The sequence below is a fragment of the Eublepharis macularius genome, chromosome 9 (genome assembly GCF_028583425.1).
Source record: "Eublepharis macularius isolate TG4126 chromosome 9, MPM_Emac_v1.0, whole genome shotgun sequence".
Classification (NCBI taxonomy): domain Eukaryota; kingdom Metazoa; phylum Chordata; class Lepidosauria; order Squamata; family Eublepharidae; genus Eublepharis; species Eublepharis macularius.
Genome location: NC_072798.1, coordinates 42,326,747 through 42,349,055, shown reverse-complemented (window position 1 = coordinate 42,349,055; position 22,309 = coordinate 42,326,747).

The window sequence follows — 22,309 nt, the reverse complement described above, 5'->3', positions numbered from 1 at the left end:
TACCAGGGAATTTCAGAAGAAAATCAGCCTGTGTTTTATAGATTACAGCAAAGCTTTGGTCTGTGTGGATCATGAAAAGCTATGGAGAGGGTTAAAAGAAATGGGAGTGCCACAACATCTGATCATTTTGATGCACAACCTGTACTCTGGACAAGAGGCTACTGTCAGGACAGAATACGGGGAAACAGAATGGTTTTCCATTGGCAAAGGTGTCAGACAAGGATGCATATTATCTCCCTACCTGTTCAACTTCTATGTAGAGTATATCATAAGGAAAGCTGGATTAGATCTAGAAGGTGGAGTGAAAATTGGTGGGAAGAACATTAACAATGTGAGATATGCAGATGACACCATGTTACTGGCAGAAAATAGTGAAGAGTTGAAATGACTACTGATTAAAGTTAAAGGAGAAAGTGCCAAAGCAGGATTACAACTGAACATCAAGAAGACAAAAGTAATGACTACTGAGGAATTACACAATTTTAAAGTGGAGAATGAGGAAATTGAAATTGTACAAGATTTTCTATTCCTTGGCTCAATCATCAACCAAAAAAGAGACTGCAATGAAGAAATAAGAAGATTGAGACTTGAAAGAGCAGCTGTGAAGGAGCTAGAGAAGATCCTTTAAAATAAAGATGTCTCTGGGAACCAAGATCAAGATAATCCATACTGTGGTATTCCCCATTACTATGTATGGATGTGAAAGTTGGAAAGTGAAGAAAGCTAACAGAAAGAAAATGGATTAATTTGAAATGTGGTGCTGGAGGAGAGTTCTGTAGACACCATGGACAGCCAAAAAGACAAATAAGTGGGTGCTAAATCAAATCAAGCCTGAATTTTCTCTAGAAGCTAAAATGACAAAACTGAGGTCATCATACTTTGGTCACATCATGAGAAGACAAGATTCTCTGAAAAAGTCAATAATGCTAGGAAAACTGGAAGGCAGTAGGAAAAGAGGAAGACCTAAAACAAGATGGCTTGACTCAATAAAAGAAGCCATGTCCTCCTGTGTGCAGGATCTCTGCAAGTCTGTTAATGATAGGACATTTTGGAGGTCTTTCATTCATAGGGTCGCAATAGGTTGGAGGTGACTTGACAACACATAACAACAACAAGACTCTATTTCTAACGTTGTTCCTTTCCTCAGTTTTCAGAGAGGGAGAAATCAGAGAGTTAGAAAGATAGTCAGATCAGGGCATCTGTTTACTGTTTTGTCCTTTACTTCTCTGAACTATCCTTTGATGTGTAGATTGCTAATCTTAGGATTTCCTCCTTAGGAATAGATCAGTAGATAGGATTCTATCCACTTTCCTATCAAAATATCGAGTTCCTATAATAAAGAACTCTTACTTCTTTCCTACAACTAAGGCAAGTATAAGTTTGTTATTTTCTCTTTCTCTTTCACACTCATACCAGCCAGCATGCTCCAAACACCCATCATCACATTTTCTCTGCAATCAATGCTACTCTGTTAAGGACAAGTTTCTGTTCCTTTTAATAGGGAAAAAGTGACTATTTTACTTTTCAGTTACGTTATCATTACATTGTATTTTGGAAATGGAACACTGAGAAAGGGTAGGCCCTATCTTTCCTTGTTGAAATAGCTTTGTTTGTTTGCTTGCTTGCTTTTTTTTTGGCTGGATCTGGGAGAATAGTTAGTTTTTTCATGGTAGTGTGTAGGGGGGCTGCTTCAGCCACTTATAAGCTCCTCTTTCAATTTCCATTCCATTTTTAAATGAAGAGGTGGTATTTATTGCAGAAACGGACAATTCCTAAAATGGCAGTCTGAATGCTGTCTCTCTGAAACAATGAGAAAGCGTATTTGCATAAACAAGATTGGAGGGTGCAGATCAAAGGCCTTTTTAAAATTTCCTTTTGCCCTGTGTGCAGCCTGGAGGGAACATTGGCAAAGAATGTGCACTTAATTATGTAATTTTGTTAATAATGTGTTCTGAATGTCTGTGTTTTTAAGGTGTTTTTAAGCAGTTTGCTAAGAAAGGAGGGTATATAAAATCCTAGGTAGTATAACTGAGTTTTCTTTGGGATTATGATGACTAGCAAATATGCTTGTACTCACTTATAGGATATGAGTTTGAAATGAGAAGAAGGAGATTGCTACTACTCTGAACTCTGTACATTGCTCAGGAATCGAACACACAGCAACTGTTTTGCATTCTGCCCTGGTTCAGACTTCAACCACACATTTGCCAAATGAAGGCATCTGCAATGCCACAATTTAGTAAATTTCAGTACTAAGTCACCCTTATGTATAAGGCAGAATCAAGATTCCTGTAAATGAACATCCAGGAAAACTTTAAAAATGTTCCCCTACAGGCTTTTTTGCATTGCCTTTCTTTGTGTCAAATTTGTAACCATTAGTTTGTTCTGTACACAAGGTATGTATATTTGTAGATCTTAAAATGACTATCCTAAAAGTGAATTTCAAAAACAGGACATAGCAGGAGATCATTGAGATAGCATTATAACCACTGGCCAACTCCCACCTTTTCCTAGGTTCCCCCTAAATTTGTGGGGAGCCCTTCCCTAAATCCCCCATGCCCCTGCCTCCATAGATAGTATCAATGGAAGCCCCTCCCAGTGATGTAATTGGCTCCTCCCTATGACGTCACTGGGCGCCAGTTCTTTTAAGGACCTGATATAGCAATGCCTCTGGCCTAGCCCCACCCCCCACCCCCCGGGAAACTGGAACGTCTACGCCCCTGCTCCAGGCTACAAAATTTCAGCCAAAAATTGTTTTGCATTTCTGTTCCTAGAAACTTGGGATTCCTCAGGAACTTGTCAGAGTATTCCCTCAATAAGAAGATGGGTAACAGCACCCAAGCTACACAAAATGTCAGTTTATCCATTACTACCAATTTCCCTCTGCAATGTGTGACTGCAGAGGGCATACAGTGACAAGGTGTCCTTGAATGCGACCCACAACAATGTACCATGATTCGTAACAATTGCACTGAGAGTACACAGTAGACCAATCTGTGTGGACGACCCTGATGGGTCTTGAGTTTAGAATTGGCTGGTCTAGAGCACTGGCCTTCAGCTGGTAGGTGGATCCACAACAAGGCTGCAGCTTTGCCTGAGCTAGGCTATAGCAGTACCGCTAACACCATGCAAAATATATGAGGGAAAATATTGTGCATCATAGCTTATTTTTAGGCCCTGGTTCTGAAAAGGTTAAAATCTACGGGGAGGCAGATAGAATGACACACTCGGACTGGGGAAATTTGGGTTCACGTTCCCTCTGAACCATGAAGCTTCCTGGGTTGTTATGACAATTGCATGGAGGTGGGGATTAGGGGATTATGGCTGCACATTTCCTAGTTAGTAAGGTCCATTGAATTCCATGGGATTGCTTCTGAGTATATATTGCTTAGGCTCAGGGGTAGTATCAGCATAGCCTGACACGGGAGAGCTGCTGAGGTCCAGGGCCTCTGGCAGAGCACTCTGCCATTGATCACCCTGTCTGTGCACCTCCCTTGCCGCCCTGCGACCTCTATCTGCATGCTTGGGAAGACTGTGTGGGCACTCCTGGTGAGCATGGTAGCAGCACTCCCAACCACATGCACTGCCCAGCGCCATTGGGGAAAGGGCCTGTCAACAGTTCAGGCAGCTGTGAGCACAGTTGGTGGGAAGGCTGACAAGTAAGCAGGGGAAGGATGCACGGGCGAGTGAGGGGGCATACTGGTGGGCAAAGGGGGAAAGGGGCCTCTGAGCACTTTCAGTCTGGGAATCCTTCAATCCTGGAATTGGCCCTGCTTAGAATGGCACTGTATGGGTGCCACCCGGAACAATAATAATTCTGCTCTAGACTATGCTCAGCCATTTGTGGTTGCTCTCAAAGAGGAGGATTTTAGAAAACGGTTACCAAAGACACTTCTTTGTTCTTTCTATTTAGGTTTGTATTAGTAAAGTCTCAATATTAATGCTGATCTATAAATCACACCAATAACATGGAGCCTGGTAAAAACCATGGCACTTCCACATGGTGACTGCTCCAGACAGCACACGTAATGTTCAAAACAGTTTAAATGTAAATCTCCTGCAACAGATGGAAAACATATCTGCCACAAAAGTCTGGCCGCACCTTGGAGACTGTTCAGGTGATACAGCTGATCCTGAATTGCTGTATGGATTACACACACAGTGGTAGGGTTGCCATTCCCCCAGTGGGGGCAGGGAATCCATTGCTCTCTGCCTCCTCCTTCTGCCACCACTCACCTGGCTGGCTGGGGGAATGGCTGGGAACAGGCCTTCAGGGCTATGCTCCCAGCTAGGGATCCCATTCCCCCGGGGGGGGGGCAGGGGATCCCCCGCTTTCATCCTCCACCCCTGCCTTCACTTATCTGGCTGGCAGGGGAGGAAGGCATGGGAACAGGACTCTTGGGCACATTCCCGGGGGTGGCGCAACAACATCACTGACATCATCACACCGCTCTGAGAATACTCCTGCACTTCACTGCAGGCTGATTTGGTCCCCAAATGGGCTGAACTGGGTCTGTTTGAGGCCCAAATCAGCCCGCTGTGAAGCGCCCGTGCGCTCCTGTGCCTGCCTGCTGATGTCATTGGAAGTGCAGCTGTGGGAGTGTTCCTGGGCTCATGCCAGCTAATTCAGCCCATTTGGGGCCCCAAACTGGTCTGGTGCAAAGCCTGGGAGCATTTCCTTAGCTGTGCTATGACATCACTCCTGGAAATCACGTCATCGCACCATGCTGGGATCCTGCGTAATCAACATGGTAAGTGCTGAGTCCCCACCCTTCTCTCGCCAGAAGGGTAAGGGGACCTGGTGACCTTACACAGTGGGGAGAAGTTGCCACGTTGTTTCTAGTTACATGGAAGCTATAGTTTCTGTTGGTTTCCACGTGGCTAGCGTCAGGAGAAATTTGGACTCTCTTCAGTCCCAGAGAATGTTACATGCAAGACATCTCCCATGGAACCTCTCAGCAAGGCCCAGCCTGCAAAATCTGTAGGTGTTTCAGGGATCGTTCGTTCATCTTCCTCTTCTGACGGGGATGCCTTCTGCACTGAACCCATGGCCCAGAGCATGACTTTGGGTCCCCCACAGCTTGGAGACAAAGGGGCTCTGAAAGCATTTAATGCCAGCAGCTTTCTTTTCTCTGTACTTTTCTAAAAGCAATCCTCGCATTTCTCTTCTGGTTTGTTCCCACCCCCGCTCTTCACCTCATTTTTAATAAGTGCTTTTCATGTTCTCTCGTATTCACTCTCAACTCGGAGGACACACCAGCTGTTCCATTTGGAATTATCCGGTTTTTGCAATTCTGCCAGGTTCTGTATGAGCTGGTTATAGGAGGAGGAACAGAAGAGAAGGCAAAAGGTGGTGGGTTGAGAAAGGAAAGGATGGAAAATAGAAAAGTGGGAGGCAGAGAATAGGAAGGGAAAGGGGAGAGCAAGAATGGAAGGGTTTTTTCCCCAGGATTCTAAGGGGGAAGAGGAAACAGAAGGTAAGCTGGGGGCATGCTGAACGTGATGATCAAAAACCAGTTGGAGGGACAGCAAGAGAGTTTACTGAAAGCTCATTCAAATAACCATTGATGTCTGCAAGGACTTCAAGAAAAGCCTGTTCAGAGTGGAGCCTGGCATGTTATGAACAGGTGGCGTGCCAACTCCAGCCTGGGAAATTTCTGGAGATTTGGGGCCAGTGCTTGTGAAGGGGGGAATCTGAGGAGGGATTTCACCTAGAACCTGCAGTATATTATAGAGTCTGCCCTCTGAAGTGGCCATTTTCTCCAGGGGAACTGGTCTCTGAAGTCCAGAGATCAGTTATAGTTCTGAAAGAACTCTAAGCCACACCTGGAGGTTGGCAAGCTCTGGAACGGAACACCATGTGCAGGGCGCAGGGTTCAGCTTGCAGTAGATGCTGTGCAGAGGCAGAAATTATTGTATTTTCCAGTCCATGCTAAAAAACAAATCCTGGGCCGATTCCACACGGCTTAACTGAAGCCGGGACGTTGCGCTATGTTGCGGATCATGCCAGGAAAAATGAGAAATATCGCGTTTTCTTGTGCGAGTTTTGCGTGACATTGTGCAAAACTCACGTGAGAAAACGCGATGTTTTGCGTTTTTCCTGGCATGATCCGCAACGTGGTGCAACATCCCAGCTTCAGGTAAGCCGTGTGGAATCGGCCCTGCACATGCATGAGTTGGGGGCCACCGGGCAAAGACTTTTTATGGAGTCTTCCTAGAATAGTCTATGTACAATGCTGAATGTGATACAAAAATGTTTTCAGATTATATATAGTTATTTATTTATACCCCATCTTTCTCCCCAATGGGGAACCAAAGCAGCTCAGATTCCCCCCCTCTCCATGTTATCCTCCCCCAAATCCTGTGAGGTCAGTTAGGCTGAGAGAGTGTGGCTGGCCCCAGATCACCCAGCGAGCTTCCATGGCAGAGTGGGGATTTGAACCTGGGTCTCCTGATCCTAGTCTGACACTACAAACCACTACGCCACACTGACTCACTAGGCAAGGGGAAGCCTGCAGAGCAGATTCCTGTGCTCTGGCTTTGCACTTGAGCATACCATCAGCCATGCACGAAGCACCTTCTTTAAAAGAAAAGAAAAGCACCTTTGTGAAACCACTCACCAGCATTGCAAGCAGACCTGTTTAAGCTACATAGTCCTTGCTCGTCCAGTGTTTTCTCCATGGGCTCTGTGGACAGGTAGCCAAATACCCTGACTTGGATGAATCACATATACTGAATGAATGCATCTGGCCCCTGGAATAAGCACCATACATGCACAGGGTTCTGAATGTGTTATGGGATTCTGTGGAAGTACAAAAAGAAGCATTACGCTTTGTATAGGGCATGGATTTCAGCATGCTGAGAAGTTAAGTTGCCTTTTATTTTAGAAAAAAAAAAACAAGTATCTAGCCCTTATGGAGACAGGCCTAAAAGTCTGGTAAAAGGCTTCAAATCAATATAATTTTCAGTGATCAGGGGGCAGCACTGCCATCCCACTGTGTGACCACATCCATCCTTCCCTGTGTTTGAGTAACACACTGGATATTGAGAAACTCTTGAGGATCTCAAATGGCAGATGTCAGAGAAGTGGTAAGCATGGCTGTCAGTTTTCTTTCTATAATACAAATATAGCTTTATTTATATTTTACCAGGAAGGCACTTCCTGGGTTGCTTAGTTACGCAAGAACAATCCTAGAAAAGCTTTTCAGCCTACACTCTATGGAGAAGAGAGGCTATGGAACAGGATCATGGCATGTGCAGGAGACCAAGAGTCAGGGTCCAGATTGTGCTATGGACACATGTAGAACATAGGGAAAAAATTAGCCATCTCTGTGTCCCTTCACAACCCATAAGGAATTGTAGATGAAGATCAGAGTACATAGAAGGCCAGGACTGTCATATATGGAATTGCATATACAGTTACAATGACTAGGAGCAAAGCAATCCACAAAGTATATATTCCTCTCATAACACAAATATTCAAGTCCACTACTGTCTACAACAGAGTTGCTGTTCCCTATTCTGTTTAATTAAATTGGAATAAGTCCCCCTACTCTGAAGACCAGCCCCCACTGACTTGCTAGCTCTTATTGCTAAATGGACTCTGTCATGTACAAGAAGACCCCAATAAGCCCTTGAATGGGGAGGGCAAATGGTTTCAGGAAAGGAAGTCAGGAAAGGAAGTCAAATCCTGTGTTGTGTGTTCAGTGCATTCAGGATGGCATTTTGCTTTAGGGTTTAACACAGCATTGACTAGTATATCACTAAAGACTCTTCCATGATGAGCCATTGTTCATAGTTATTTAACTACTAGTAGAAGATCTGCTGATGGTTCTTTAAGGAACTTGAGCTTTTCCACACACTTGATTTACACCTGATTTTCACAGTAGTTGACCTACAAGGAATGGAATCAGTTTGGGTACAGTTCTTCTGCACGTCTGCCCTCCCCTCTTCATTTTTACAGTTGTGGAGATGGTTTATTTTGGCACTTTCCGCATAGTCATTTTGCAGTGGTTCTGTTTCCATTCTGCTTACCTGATGTCCAGAGTTCTGCACGTGCAAGGGAGTCATGGGACGCAGAATCAAATATTGTCCTTCTTTCCCCTTAGTTTTCCCCCTGCGGACATACCTCGACTTTTTCTTGAAGCTGCCTCTGAGTCACCTCTGCTGCATCCTATGTGTGTATGAAAGTCTTTAGTCCCTAACTTCATCCCTCCCTTTTCGTTTTCCTGGGCGTTGATTAGTTGGCCGCCTACCTGTAATCACTGCCATCCTCCTCAGCTCTCTGTCTGAACTCCTTTTCCACCATTTTTATCACTAGCGAGGTAAAATTCGTTACGCCGCTGCTCTGTTCGCTTCCTCCCTCCTGGCTTTGCACTCTCAATTATTTTTTTTTAAGCCAAGAAAGAGTCCTAACGTTGCTTCATTCACTTCCTCCCTCCTGGCAAACAAGCCCAAAAGAAACTACACATGAGGAACAAAGATGACTGAGGGCCAAGCTACACATGATGAATGACACTTGAACGGCAAGTGGATTGAGTGGAGCGCAAGTGAACAGGGAGAAATACACTTGCTGTTCAAGTGTCATTCGTCACTTGCAGCTTCGCCCTCAGACAGGACCAAGCTAGACATGCAGGTTTTTAAAGAGTTGGGTCTGGGCTGACCAGACCCAACTCAAGTTTCCTGCAGCTACACAGCAGCTTTGGGGAATACCTGTTAAAAATAAAGGAGTCTCAAAATGGCCTCAGAATGCCTCCACAGGTGGGAGGAGGGTGGCTCCCCCTCAAGCATTTCCCCATGTCAAAATAGCAGAGGAGGGAGGTTTCTTCTGCTCCACATGGAGTATTCTGTGCACCTCCTGTGACACAGGGAAATAGCTCGAGGGGGGAGGGAGAACCCCTCCTCCCCCTGGGGAGGCATTCTGAGACCGTTTGGGCTCTCCTTTATTTTTTAACTGCCATTTACATTTTAACTGCTGTATAGCTGCAGAAATATTGGGGTAAAAGTGGCCTCAAAGGAACTAAGGAAAAAACAAGAAAAAAAACCCACCTGAAGTGAAAACCAAAGGCACAAAAATGCATGTGAAAATCAGGAGATAAGCCAAAGCAGTATGGGGCCGGAACTGATGGGAAAACCCAGTGAGAAAAAGTCATCACCACAAGTGATGTCATTGATGGATTCCGTGGGCACATTTGCACCCATTTCTCCAGCCTTTTTGCCAGGTTCATGCTGATAGTGGGCAATCTCCAGGTGGCCAGTGATTGATGGGCAAAGCCTACCATTGCTAGGAGATCAACTGCCATTGGCAGGAATTTGGCAAGTCTAGCGCGACAGTGCCCACCCAACATTTGTGCAATGAGGGGGATATGGTACTTGTATGGCACACAAAGCTTGCACAGTTTGCACAGAGTTTACCCAGCCCTCTCACAACTTACCTAGTAAGTAAGAGGCCATGTAGAAACCTCATGGGAGGCAACTTACCTAGTTAACTAGTGAATGGGAGGCAGTAACCCATCCAGTTGCTCAGGCATGCTGCCTCCCTAGTTTGGAGGGTGGGCCAGGGTGGGTTAGAGGCTGGGTAGGCAGATTGCCTCTTCTTCCTTCCCTCCCTACTTTGGGGAGAGTGGACAGGTCCCTTTTCCAAGGCCATTCTCTCCCCACCCCCACCCCCCACACAGCCTGCCCCTGACGAGAGTATTGGCATGGACAAAGAGCGCCATTCAGAAAAATCACTGCAGCTCCCAGAATTACAATTTATCTGCCTGGAGGAAATGGCAGCTTTGAAAGAGGGACTCTATGGCCGTTTCCACACTACTTACCTTCATCTGGAATGCTGCGGAACGTCGCGAAAAAGACGCTATCTTCCATGTTTTTTGTGATGTTCTGCAGCATTCCAGATGAAGGTGAAAACGGCCTATGGTATCACAACCCTGATGTCCTCCCTCCCTTCCTCAAACTCTGCCCTCCACGGCTCCGCCCCCATATCTCCAGGAATTTCCCAACTTGGAGTTGGCAACCCTACCAAGAACCCAACCTGCTCCTACTATTGACTCTACTTAGGCATAACTAGGCAATATCACCAACACCAGCCCTTTTCGGACAATCTGAAGTGCCAAGTGGCTTGTGAGGGGAAGTGGTGATTGCTTAAATGTACTTGCTCGCATCTTCCCTGATAGACCCCAGCCTCACTTCTACTCAATAGAGCCTTCTGCTCTATTCCTATCATGGGTGTGGGGGCAAAAAGATCCCTGAGCAATGGGCTCAGCTGGGAAAGTCAACTTGTACTGGCAAGAATGTAAACATTTTGGAGGGAAAGCTAGAGGGAAATTGTCTATGGTTTTTCTTGTGTTAAGAACAGCATTGTGTTTTTAAAAGGTTACATTGCCCTGGGAGCATTTTGGCAAGGAGTTCAATTTATAAATATTATAAATAAATAAGTATGCACGCTAGCAATGAGAAAACAGCTCTCAAAATTCTAGGAAATTTTTAGCAGTCTTAATTGGAATCACAGTGCATACTGTGTTTCAGGAAGCCTTTAATATGTGTAGCTTGAGAGAATTTCTTTAGCAGAGAGTATCTCTAGAAGCAGTCCAAATTGTGTGTTATAAGCAAATGTGTACATTGATGATAGCTCATGCTTCTAGTGTGAAAGCAAGCAGGAGCGGCTTCCAGTGGGGGAAATTTGGAGCAGAGAAGAGGTGGGGGAGGGGAAACTAGGGGTCAAGCTACACATGACGAATGACACTTGAACGGCAAGTGGATTGAGTGGAGGGCAAGTGAACAGGGAGAAATACACTTGCCATTCAAGTGTCATTCGTCATGTGTAGCTTGGCCCTAGGTCTCTACCTGCCTATTGTTTCCCTACCCTCAATTGCCTTTGAAGCAGTGACCTCCTATGGTAAGCAGGTGTTGGGGAAGAAGGGGGTAGCGGGCACTAACCTCTCTCTTTTTATGTTCATAGATCAGCACACGTATACACCCACTTCCCCAGCTGATGATGTCTCTTCCAGTGTGACTCAGAAGCAACAGCATTGCATTGGGGCCAGTTCTTTAGGAAGTGACATCATAGGCTGGGAACACAGATGCATTCACACCTATTTCCCTGACCACCTTGCCAGGTTTTCAGCAATGATGGACAATCTCTTGGTGGGCAGCCTACCTCCTTCCGCCGATTGTCAAGCCATAGTTCACCCCATTGCTAAGTGTTGTGTTTTCATGCTGGAGTTCAATAAACAAATCGGACCCATTTTGTTTTCTCATGCTGTGGCGCAATATGATCTAAGAGGTGTTTCCAGGGATCCTTAGCAGCAATGTTGCAACAGATACTGGGGAGCAGAGATCATTGTATGTAGTAGTTTCATGGGGCACATGAAAAATATTGCTACAAGAAGCAACTTTGTGGGTGTATATATTTAGTTAAAATATTTCTATGCAGTCTTTCCCATCCAATTCAGGGTCCCCACAGCGGCACATTAAAACATTTCAAAAATTTAAACATTTTAAAGCATTTAAAATATAAATACATGTAAAATATTTTAAACAGTTAAAAAAAACCAATATAAGCACATACGCATATAAACACATAAAAGCACACAAACAGGGATGAGGGCTAATCAGAATTAGTGAGGGTATGGCAAACAAACAAATAAACATCTTCACCCGCTGGCAGAAAACAATGATAGAGGGAAACAGATGCAGCTCCCTGTGGAAGGAGTTTCAAAGTTTCAGAGCCATGACCAAGGAAGCCCTTTTTTTTGTGGCCACCTGTCTAGCCTCAGAGAGGCTCCCTAAGAAAGGCGTATGTGACTGATCTGGCTCAGAAACAATGAGGCATATGTTTTTGTTCTTTATACAGGTGCTCAGTGTAGTACAGAAAAGGGGACACATGCAGTGTCTGAAGAATATAACAGAAAAACAAGAGTTCAGAAATGGTGGGCTTTTCTATAGCACACAAAGCCCCTAAAATAAAAACACACTAGGGAAATGTATTGTCGAAGGCTTTCACGGCCGGAGAACACTAGGGAAAGTTCACAAAATGGAACAAGAATGAGTAGAACCAGGTGTCACTTATTATGTCATATACTATATCCAACAGGAATTTGTGATAGTTAAGCATGTCTACTGATGTGATTACAAGTCAGGTTTCCCCACTGGGGTGAATAGCAGCTGCCATTCCAGATGAGGAAATGGCATTGGAGAGGTCTACACCCTCTCCCTGGCATGCCATGAGACTAAACCAAAGTGGGCTTACATGTTACCTGGGAAGCACATTGCTCCCAGAACACATCTGTGACCCTATCTGGGGACCTGCCTAGAAAAAACATAACATGTGGTTAGGCCGACAACACTCAGAATAGCAAAGAATGTGCTATCCAAGGAAGAACAATATTTTCTCTGGTTCAATATAACATGACTAGGATTTGGAAATGAGTATTCCTGGCAATGCAATTTTACATTACATTATAAAACAATTTAAGCACAAACTGAATTAAGCCTTGCATATAAAAACAGGTGCAGCCAAATATTTATTTTATTTTATTTACATTATTTATAGTCTGTCTTTCTCACTGAGACTCAAGTCAGAATACACAGTATGAGCCAATATAGTCAACTTCAAACACATTTCAATAAATGTATATAAATGCAAATTTGCAGACATTTAAAACTAACAGGAATCTAATACAGAGTTGAAGAAATGCTAAAACAGAGCATTAACAATTCTAAGACTGACATATTAAACAACATAGAAACAATCCAGTAGGATCATACTTAACAGCAACAGACAGTACATAGAAGTAAAATCTGTAGTCCATATCCCTTTACTTATGCATCTCTTATGATAGCATTTCCTTATAGTACAGCCCTCCTATCTGAGTAAGAAAGTTCTCTTGAGTAATTCAGTTTTGCATAGTTTGCAGGAAGCCAGGAGAGTGGGAGCTTTCCTGACCTCTTCGAGTAGGCCATTCCATAAGGTGGGGGCCATCAGAGAGAATATATGTATGCAGACAGCTGCTGATTTTGCCCATGTGCAAGGTGGCACTTGCAGAAGGCCCTGCTCAGATGAGCAAAGCGGCTGCGGTAGAACATAAGGAGAGAGGTGGTCCTGTAGAAAAGATGGACCAAGGCCTTGAAGAGCTTTGTATGTGATAGCCAATACCTTCAATTTAGCTTGGTAGCTGATAGGTATCTAATGGAGTGACTGCAGAATTGAAGTGATATTTATGGTCCTCCTAGCTTCCATAATAACTGGGCTGCAGCATTCTGCACCATCTGAAGTCTCCAAGTTAACTTAGAGGAGAAATCTATTTACAGTGCATTACAGTAGTCAAGTCTTAATGTTACCATGGCATGGATCCAGGTGACCAGATTGGCCGTGTCAAGGTAGAGGGCCATCTTCCAGGCTGGACTGAGTTCATAGAAAGCATTTTTTGCAGCTGCCTTAACTTGCTTTTATAGCAGTAGCACAGGATCCAGTATAAACCTCTAGGCTCCTAACTGAGTCTGCAAGGGTCAGATGAACTCCATCAAAAGTGAGGAGTACAGTGTCCTTCAGTATCTCTGCTTTCCCATCCAGCATCACTTCTGTCTTGTCTGTGTTCAGTTTCAATGTGTTCACTTTCAGCCACTTGATCACAGTTGTCAGGCAGTGACCCAAGATCTCTACTGCATCCTGCGGTGATTTGGATAGTGAGATGCAGTGCTGGGTGTTATTTGCATATTGATGGCATCCAGTTCCAAAGCTATGACTGAGTTCTCCTAAAGGCTTTACTTAGATTCTCTGCACACGAGATGCCTCAGTATGTGTTCATCAAGTGTAGGGAGACCCAATGTAAGCTGGGAACCATAGTTTTAAAAGACAGAGCCAGTGGAGATGGCTCCAGTCCTCAGAGAGTCTGTCAGTTTCATCTTCATCTCCCTGAAGGCTCTGTCAGTTTCACCTCTCCTGTTTAAAACTGGGTGGGATTGCAACCATAGGGCAGTGAGAAATGGAAATGGGCTGAAGGCTGCCTTCTAGAACCAGGCTTGGACCTGGAGAGGTTTATAGAACCAGCTGAAATGGTTGTTGGTTACTTATGCCCAGTTTGCTGCTCAAGCAACATTTATTATGCCACTTGTGCTAGTTCCAAACTGAACATGTGCTGAAGCAAGCACACGCTTGCATCAGTGTGCAATGGATCCATTCAACCCATAGCCATAGCATGCCAGTTTGGTCTTCTGAGCTGGCCTCAGTAACACAGTTTGATGATCATCATCACACACAGGTTGAGTATGCAGAGGGGTACCTTAATAACAATACAGACAAGTAACTGTATGTAGAGCGGATTAGAAGCAGAGCAGCTTAGTGACCACAACTTAGCATGCAAATATGTGCTGATGAGGCAATAAACTTATACCAAGCCTATTTACTGGAACAAGGGATAGTGTACAAGTCCTTCACTTCTTACAGTAACTACATCAGGACCCCCAAGTACAATCCTGATCTTTGAATTCTTAGCAGTAGCAAGACTATTTTACTCTTGCCTCCCCCCACCTCTTCCCAAATCAAAGCTCCTTTTTGCAAAATGAAAGATGATGCTTTCTTAACCCTATCATTTTTTTTACAGTTTCTCTTGGAAAGATTGTCCTGGCAACTGTTGATTATCAGTGGGTGCTGGCATCAAAAGCCTGCTGTGCTGTGCATGTGTGGCAGCTTGTTTCAGAGATGGGTGTGTGGGCCTCTACTCCCCACACCAAGTGGCTACCTAGTCACACTTCATGCAATTCCTTTTTACCTCTGGTAATGCAGAAGTAAAAGAAGAATTATTCAAGAAGAATAAGGGGAACTGTAGAATTCAGTCAAGTTTCTTTGATATACTTCGGGTTTCTTTGGGATAGAATCATTTCAGAGCCAGCAAATTTAAGATATTATTGCAATGGAAGTGATGAAATAATCCCAGTGGCTGGCATTGCTCCCTCTTTTCTCCAGCCCCATCGTCTGTCCACTTGGCAGCAAGCAGTCAGATGGCATGGAGAAAGAAGAGGAGGGGAACAAGAAAGATGGAGGTTGTGCAGTTTCTAATTGTAAAATTGTGTGATAGGATTCAAGCATCTGTGTTCGTCCATTAACATCTAAGAAAAATCTGAAAAGAAACTAAAGAGAGGGAGTTCCTGAGAAGCGAAGGGGAGAGAGTTGGCATTAAATCTCCTGCCCTTCTACAAGACTGTAAATTGACTCAGTAACTCATGAGCACAGACACACTTTAGTAATGGACTCCTTTCCCACTGGCAATGACAAGAAGATACCCTCACCCTCCCTCTTTTGTGCAGGTGACAAGCACACTGTGATGGAGGGATCTCTCATATACACATTTATAGATACACACACACAAATCTTCAGTGTGAGAGGAAGCTGGCACTCTCTCGACTAGCTCATGTACAGGACAGCTCACCATTATTGTGCTGATGACTGTTCTCAGACTCAGTTCCTTTCTATGCAGCACCAGCAGCTCTGTGCAAGCTGTTGCCATAAGCAGCAGAGGAGAATCACAGATGATCCTTCTCAGTTCAGAGGCCACCTTAACATAACACAAGATGGCTGTCTCTGCACAGCAGTGAGTTGCATGCACCAATAAGAGCAGTAGAACAGGAAACATACGTATCTGATCCATGGGCAGTCTCTGACAGGAAGTTCTTATTTATTTAGACATTTGTACTCTGCTTTTTCCCCCAACGGGAATGCTAGCAGCTTATAACATCATTCTCCCTGCCTCCTTTTTATCTTCCCAACAACAAGCCTCTACAGTAGGTTAGGCTGAGAGTGTGACTGATTAAGGCCACCCAGCGAGTTTCCATGGCAGAGTGATGATTCAAACCTGAATCTCCCAGATCCTAGTCTGGCTCTCCTGCACAAGCACGCATAATTGGACAAGAACTGCTCACGAGAACTACACACGCTGCTTCTATTGAGGTCAATGGAATGTATAATAACATTCGATTTATATACTGCCCTTCAGCATGACTTAACACCCACTCAGAGCAGCTTACAAAGTATGTCATTATTATCCCCACAACAAAACACCCTGTGAGGTGGGTGGGGCTGAGAGAGCTCCAGAGAGCTGTGACTAGCCCAAGGTCACCCAGCTGGCTTCAAGCGGAGGAGTGGGGAATCAAACCCGGCTCTCCAGATTAGAGTCCTGTGCTCTTAACCACCACACCAAACTGGCTCTCAGGAGAACCTGTTAACCTGTATGCAGGAGAACCTGCTAATCGCCTTTTTAGCTTGGGCGCTTTTGGCCCCATACTCCTTTGAGTTTCCTTCCAAATTCCAGATGCTTAACTCCCCCTTCAGATTTCAATATGGCATTTCAAGGGTCCTCTTCCGAATTTTCTGCCTGTGTAGAGAATTCAGAAGAGAACCCTTGAAACACCACATTGAAATCTGAAAGGGGAGTTTAGTGTCCAGAAACTGGAAGAAAACCTGAAGGGGTATGGAACCAAAAGCAGCAAAAATTGCCTGTGCAAAGAAGGCCACTGAGCAAGAAGGTGCTGATACCATTTAGAGTTTCCTCTGCAGCCACTACAGAGTCTTGAGAAACCTTAAACTTCTCTCAAATATTTGTCAAGTCATGAATAGACATGAGCACGAATGTAAAAAAACCCCGAACACACTGTTCGTGGTTTGTTGCCATCCACGAACAAAGAACAATGAACATTGATGAACATGATGCTGTCATGAACATGTTCATTGTTCATTGTTCGTGGGGGCCTGCAGGCCCCCCACACACACCCAATTCTCCCCGCACCACTCGTACCCAGCAGAGCCAGTGGCCTGGGGCTGCTTCTGCCCCGTGCGAGCGGTGCGGGGAGATTCTCTCTGTCCCGCTTGCTCCCAGCAGAGCCGGCGTCCCAGGGCTGCTTCTGCCCCGTGCGAGCAGCACAGGGGGATTCTCCCTGTCCTGCTCGCTCCCGGCAAACTTGGCGCCACAGGGCTGCTTCTACCCCATGCGAGCGAAGCGGGGAGATTCTCCCCATCCCTCTGACTCCAGGCAGAAGCAGCCCAGCAGCGCTGGGTTTCCCGGTGCTGAGAGGGACTGAGAGATTCTTCCCCCTCCCACAGGGAGAGCGAGCGCGCCAGGCTGCTTCTGCCCAGTGTCAGAGGGTCAAGGAGAGGGGCAGCTGGCACTCAGCCGCTTGTCGGGGAAGCCCCTGACAAGCAGCTGATTCAGGGGTTTAAATGCCCCTTTCCGTGCAGCTGAGCAGTGGCTTGGAAATGGGCATTTAAACTCCGAAGCTTCCTAAGGCTATACAAATAGCTTCGGGAATCTTTGATTCGGGGTTTCCAGGGCAACAGCAGGAGTTCAGACAATCCCTGCTTGAGTTGCTATGGGAATTGATTGCAGGTGCCAGACTGTCTGGCTTGACGAACAGCAACGAACGAGGCTTGCAATGACCACCTGTTCATTTAGAATGGGGCCTCACAAACAGCTTGTTCGCAAACAGCTGAACAGGCTATTTATGGTTTTTTTGCGTTCGTAATGCTGTTCATGCCCATGTCTAGTCATGAACACAACTTTTCAGCTGAGTATTTATGGAAAAGAAATGCCAATACAAAAGGAGTTTTTTGGAAAGAAAAGGAGAGTAGACAAAACAGTAAAGGAATACCTTGCAGGGTTTTTTTAGAGGACTGTTGAGAACTGCATCTATTCTATTCACCCCTCCAGCTCAATATTCTAGGACCAGCAGTGAGCAATTTGGTCATCACATGTTGGATATGGGGGGATAGTTCCCAATCCAGGAAGAATGTGATTTGTGTTCAGTAAGGATGCTGGCCTTGCAGGAGCAGGGTAGGAGAGTTTATTGCCAGCAATTTAAAACAATTGAAAAAAGTTCCTGGCATTCAGGAGGGGGAGGGCTGTATCTGATGCTTTGTGTACTTACAAACCCTCTAATTTAAAAAAAAGCAATGTAATACCTTTTATCAAGACCAATGAAAATAACACAATACAGTAAGCAAGCTTTCAAGTTATCCAGAACACTTTATCAGAGGCAATGGTGTCTTCTGCACTTTCCCTGCCCCCAGTCCTCAGCAGCATCCACTCTCTTCCCCTGAGCCACCAGGGTTTTGCGTTTTTTTTTTAAAAATTGCACTTGAATATAATTGTATCAATATACTGTTGTACCAACAAATGTAGCTGTTTCTCTTATGTCCAGCCTTCTTTTTTTCAAAAACATACATCTCTTGCCCTTCCCTTGTGGAGATATGCCTTTTCCCTTATATCTCTACAAGGAAAGAGGCTAGAGACTTTTTAAAACGAAAGCTGAGAATTCAGAGAACAGCCGCACCTAACAGTGCAATAATATATTAATACAATGATATTCTAGTGTCAAGTTAAAAAAATTAAAATCCCCCCCTTCATAGCAGGGGGAATGGCTGCCCAGGGACAGGGTCAGGGAAAATGGCTAGTATGTGGGACCCAAAATCTGGATTTTCTCACCCACACAGAAGTCATTTCTGGTTTTACTGCAATTTTTTCCAAAATTTTGGAGCAAAGCAGGTTTGAGAAAGATCAGAGAAAAGCCAGGAAAACTCCTGCAGGTGCACGAATGTACCACAATGGTGTGGGGAATTAGGGGGAAATACAATAGTTGAAGGAAATAAAATAGTTGAAGGAAGAAAATCTTCCAGTGAGTAGCATTGTCACAGAGACAAATACAGAGTACCCAGTGTATGGAAATGTGATATCCCTGCAACCTTAAGGGGAAGACATCTGAACAGCACATAATAAAAATGGGTAACAACTGAGAATTTATCATATTACATATTGAAAAATGAGACATCTGTTTAACTACCAATATTCTCTTTTGCTTTTCCTGGTGCATGCATGTATGCACCCCTTTTATACGTATGTATACCCTTTTTTACATCTAGAGTGAGGCCAATCATAACGTTGCATTAGAAAGAGAGAGCTGAAGATGAACGACCTAGACATAAAGTCCCCAACAAATGACTTTTCCTGGAAAGGGGATAGGAGGCTAATTATTGTAAGATTACTATTCTTGCTTGTTTCAGTGTTCTTTTAAAATCAAAGCTCAATAAAATAACTAATAGAAAAACCTTACTAAAAAATAGCCCTTCATTTTTCCCAGGAGTTTCTTTAGATGCTGAGCACTGTTCAAAACTAAATTTCATGAAAACTCTAAGAAATTGATCAATATCTTAAAGACATACAGATTCATTGTGCCTTTAATGTGCCAGTGGTTAGCAGGATTAGTCTGTTATCAGATGCATGAAGAGACTTCATAGTCAGAAACCTTTTCATACACACAGAAGGGAGAAAATGTGAATATAACATCCATTGGAGCTAAAGGACCTTGCTTGTGTCTCAAAAATATACAGATGAGCACAGTGATCATTGTCGACAGCTGTAACTGCAGATGTGATAATGATTAATTATGCTAAGCAATACATAGATACTGAGAAAATGTTCAGACCTCTTCAGCTCCTCGCTAATACTATCAAACCTACTGATGAATTCTAAATCAGCCACTTTCCCATTGGAGTCTTGCTTTGAAGTTTCTTTCTTGAAGAACACTAACTTTCAGGTGTCCAACAGAGAACTGCATCATCTAGTGTGATATATGCTATTATCTATAAAACAATGTTCTCTTGTAGTGTTAGGGATCTCATTCCCACAGTGGGGGTGGGGATCTCCCACTCCCACTTTTTGCCCCCTACCACTGCTTACCTGGCCAGCAGGGGTAAAGGCAGAGATCCGGCCTCCCATGTGCACTCCCAGGGGCCAGGTGCAATGACATCGCTGACATCACTGAGCCACCCCGAGAGAGCTCCTGTGCTTCTCAGCGGGCTGATTTGGGCCGTAATGGGCCAAAGTGGGCCTCTTTGGGGGCCCAAATCAGCCTGCAGCAAAGTGTACGCATGCACCCCAGCCTAGTGTGATGATGTTACTTCCCGGAAGTGACATCATTGCGGGGCCGTGCATGCACAAGGACTGTTCTGCAACACCAGAAAGGTAAGCACTGTGTCTTTCCCCTCCCACCAGGAGGGTAAGGAAGGAGATATGGCAACCCTATGTAGTATACTAAAGACAGTCAGTACACAAAAAAAACAAACAGTAGCAACATTGCCAGCAAACTGGCAGGAAAACATTTCAATGATCTAGATAATTTTTTTGCAGACATAAAAGTCAGCATTCTACAGTAAAGGAATTTTCAAAGTGTGGAGACTCCAGTGGGAAATGGCTGAGTTAGAATTCAATAGTACAAGTGGAGGACCTGCAAGAATTTGCAGGAGGACATCTCATTTCCCCCTCTCCCACCATGTCCTTTCCCCATGCCCATAGCCTCTCCCTTTTTTCTGTTTCCTTCTCTTCTTGCCACCCACCTTTGGTCTGCCCCCGTTTTCATCTTTCCCCCTCCCTCCCATCACCCTTCCCCACACTATTTCCTTTTCCCCTCCTCCTTATAGCCTCCATATGCTACATTCTTCTCTCCTTGAAACCCCACTAAACAACTTAACTTTTATTCCCCCTCCCTCTTCACCTATGTTTCTTAATTTACTTCATATACTGCCTTTCTCCATAATGGGGACCCAAAGCATTTCCTTCGGTCATTCATTCTCTTTGCCTCCATATTACCCTCACAACAACACTGATAGGTATGTTAGGCTGAGAGTGTGTGACTGGTTCAAAATCACCCAGAGACTTCTACAACAGAGTAGTGAGTGATTCAAACCTACTCTGCATCTCAAACCAGTACACTACACTGGGGGTTTTGGAGGGCTTGCTGTTGAACAGTAGCAATCAGACAGGCTTGGGTGAGTCATGCAAGACATATGGTACTATCAAGTCATCCAGTGATTGCTTGTGAGCCTGATCCCAATGAGTTCTCCCTCAAAGGTCAAAACTGCCCTGGAAAAGTCCTGCCACCTCTCTCTGCCTTTTACTGACAGAAACCAAGCATGGAATTCTGGCTAAACTGTTATGGTTGCCTAGCAACAGCCATTGAGGGCATGTGGTTAAAGCTACAGGAGCTCCTTTTATCATTTGAGGTTTGTTTGTTTTTTTAAAACCATGTATGTTTTTTAGATTTCAGATTTTTTCTGCAAACCTGGGCCTTTTTCAGGTGTGTAGGAAGATCTATCTTGTCTGTTCATGGCTCCAAACTCCAGATTTAAGTATCCAGATCAGGCCCACTTGGCTATTACCTAGGAGTTGAACAGATCTGAACATTTTCTCAGTTTCTGTGTATTCTTTATCATAATTAAGGTGTCTGTATCATCATTAGTCACTGTTGCTATGAATGATTGCTGTGCTTATCTATATACTTTTCAGTTTTGCATAGATATGCCACAAGTCCGGCATTTTAAGCCCTTGTTTACAATGATCTTCTATGTGTGCCAGGAGTGGAATGCTAACAAGTAGAAAGTAGTCTTCCACAGATGGAGCCACTGTTATCAAACTGTCACCATCCAGGTCTAGTATTACGTGCCACAAACACAAAACAAGAATTAAAAATATGTGTAGCACCAATAACTCAGCTAACTATTTAATGGTACACTTAATGTTGCATTTTACTCTTTTAATTAAAATAAAATGAAAAAATAAACTAATTATATTTCAATTATTTTCTGTTAACCTAACACAACACAAGTAAAATGATAACTACTAAGAATCTAACACAACTCCAAGGCTAAATAATAACATAGATAATAACTAGGTAGGGTGGGCTCACTCTTGAAATAACTGGCTACATTGGGCTGCACATATTCACCTTGAACTGCACCCCTGCTTAGGTTGCCACCTTTTAAACTGGTTCCTATCTAGCTTTCCCTTTAATATCACTTTGATCTGCAACAATTATCAGGTGATGTTACATACCATGCTATGAAAATCTTTAAAAGCTTCATTTGTTTTTTCCTTTCATGAAGTTTGGAAGAGCCTGTCTTAATTGTTTGTGTATGTATATGTGGTGGGAAAAGTTTGTGCATGAATATCACACAAAATGATCCACAACATTTCTGCCATGCTTTGTCTTGTACAGATCTGGTTAACCATGTAGGACATTCATCATATTTTAGAGGTCCCTGATCTGATCTGTTTCACCTGTCAGATTTTTAAATGTATTAATTTAAAGCTGTCAGTCTCTTATGCAGCTTCCAAAGCTGCTGAAACAATAAAATATATCAATCAGTAACAATTTTAAAACCAGCAAGGCATATAGCAGCATTACAATATTTAAAACAACCAGTAGTAGCGTATTAAGCCAAGGTATAGCAATACAGAAGGTGAATCAAGTAATGAAAAAGGGGAAG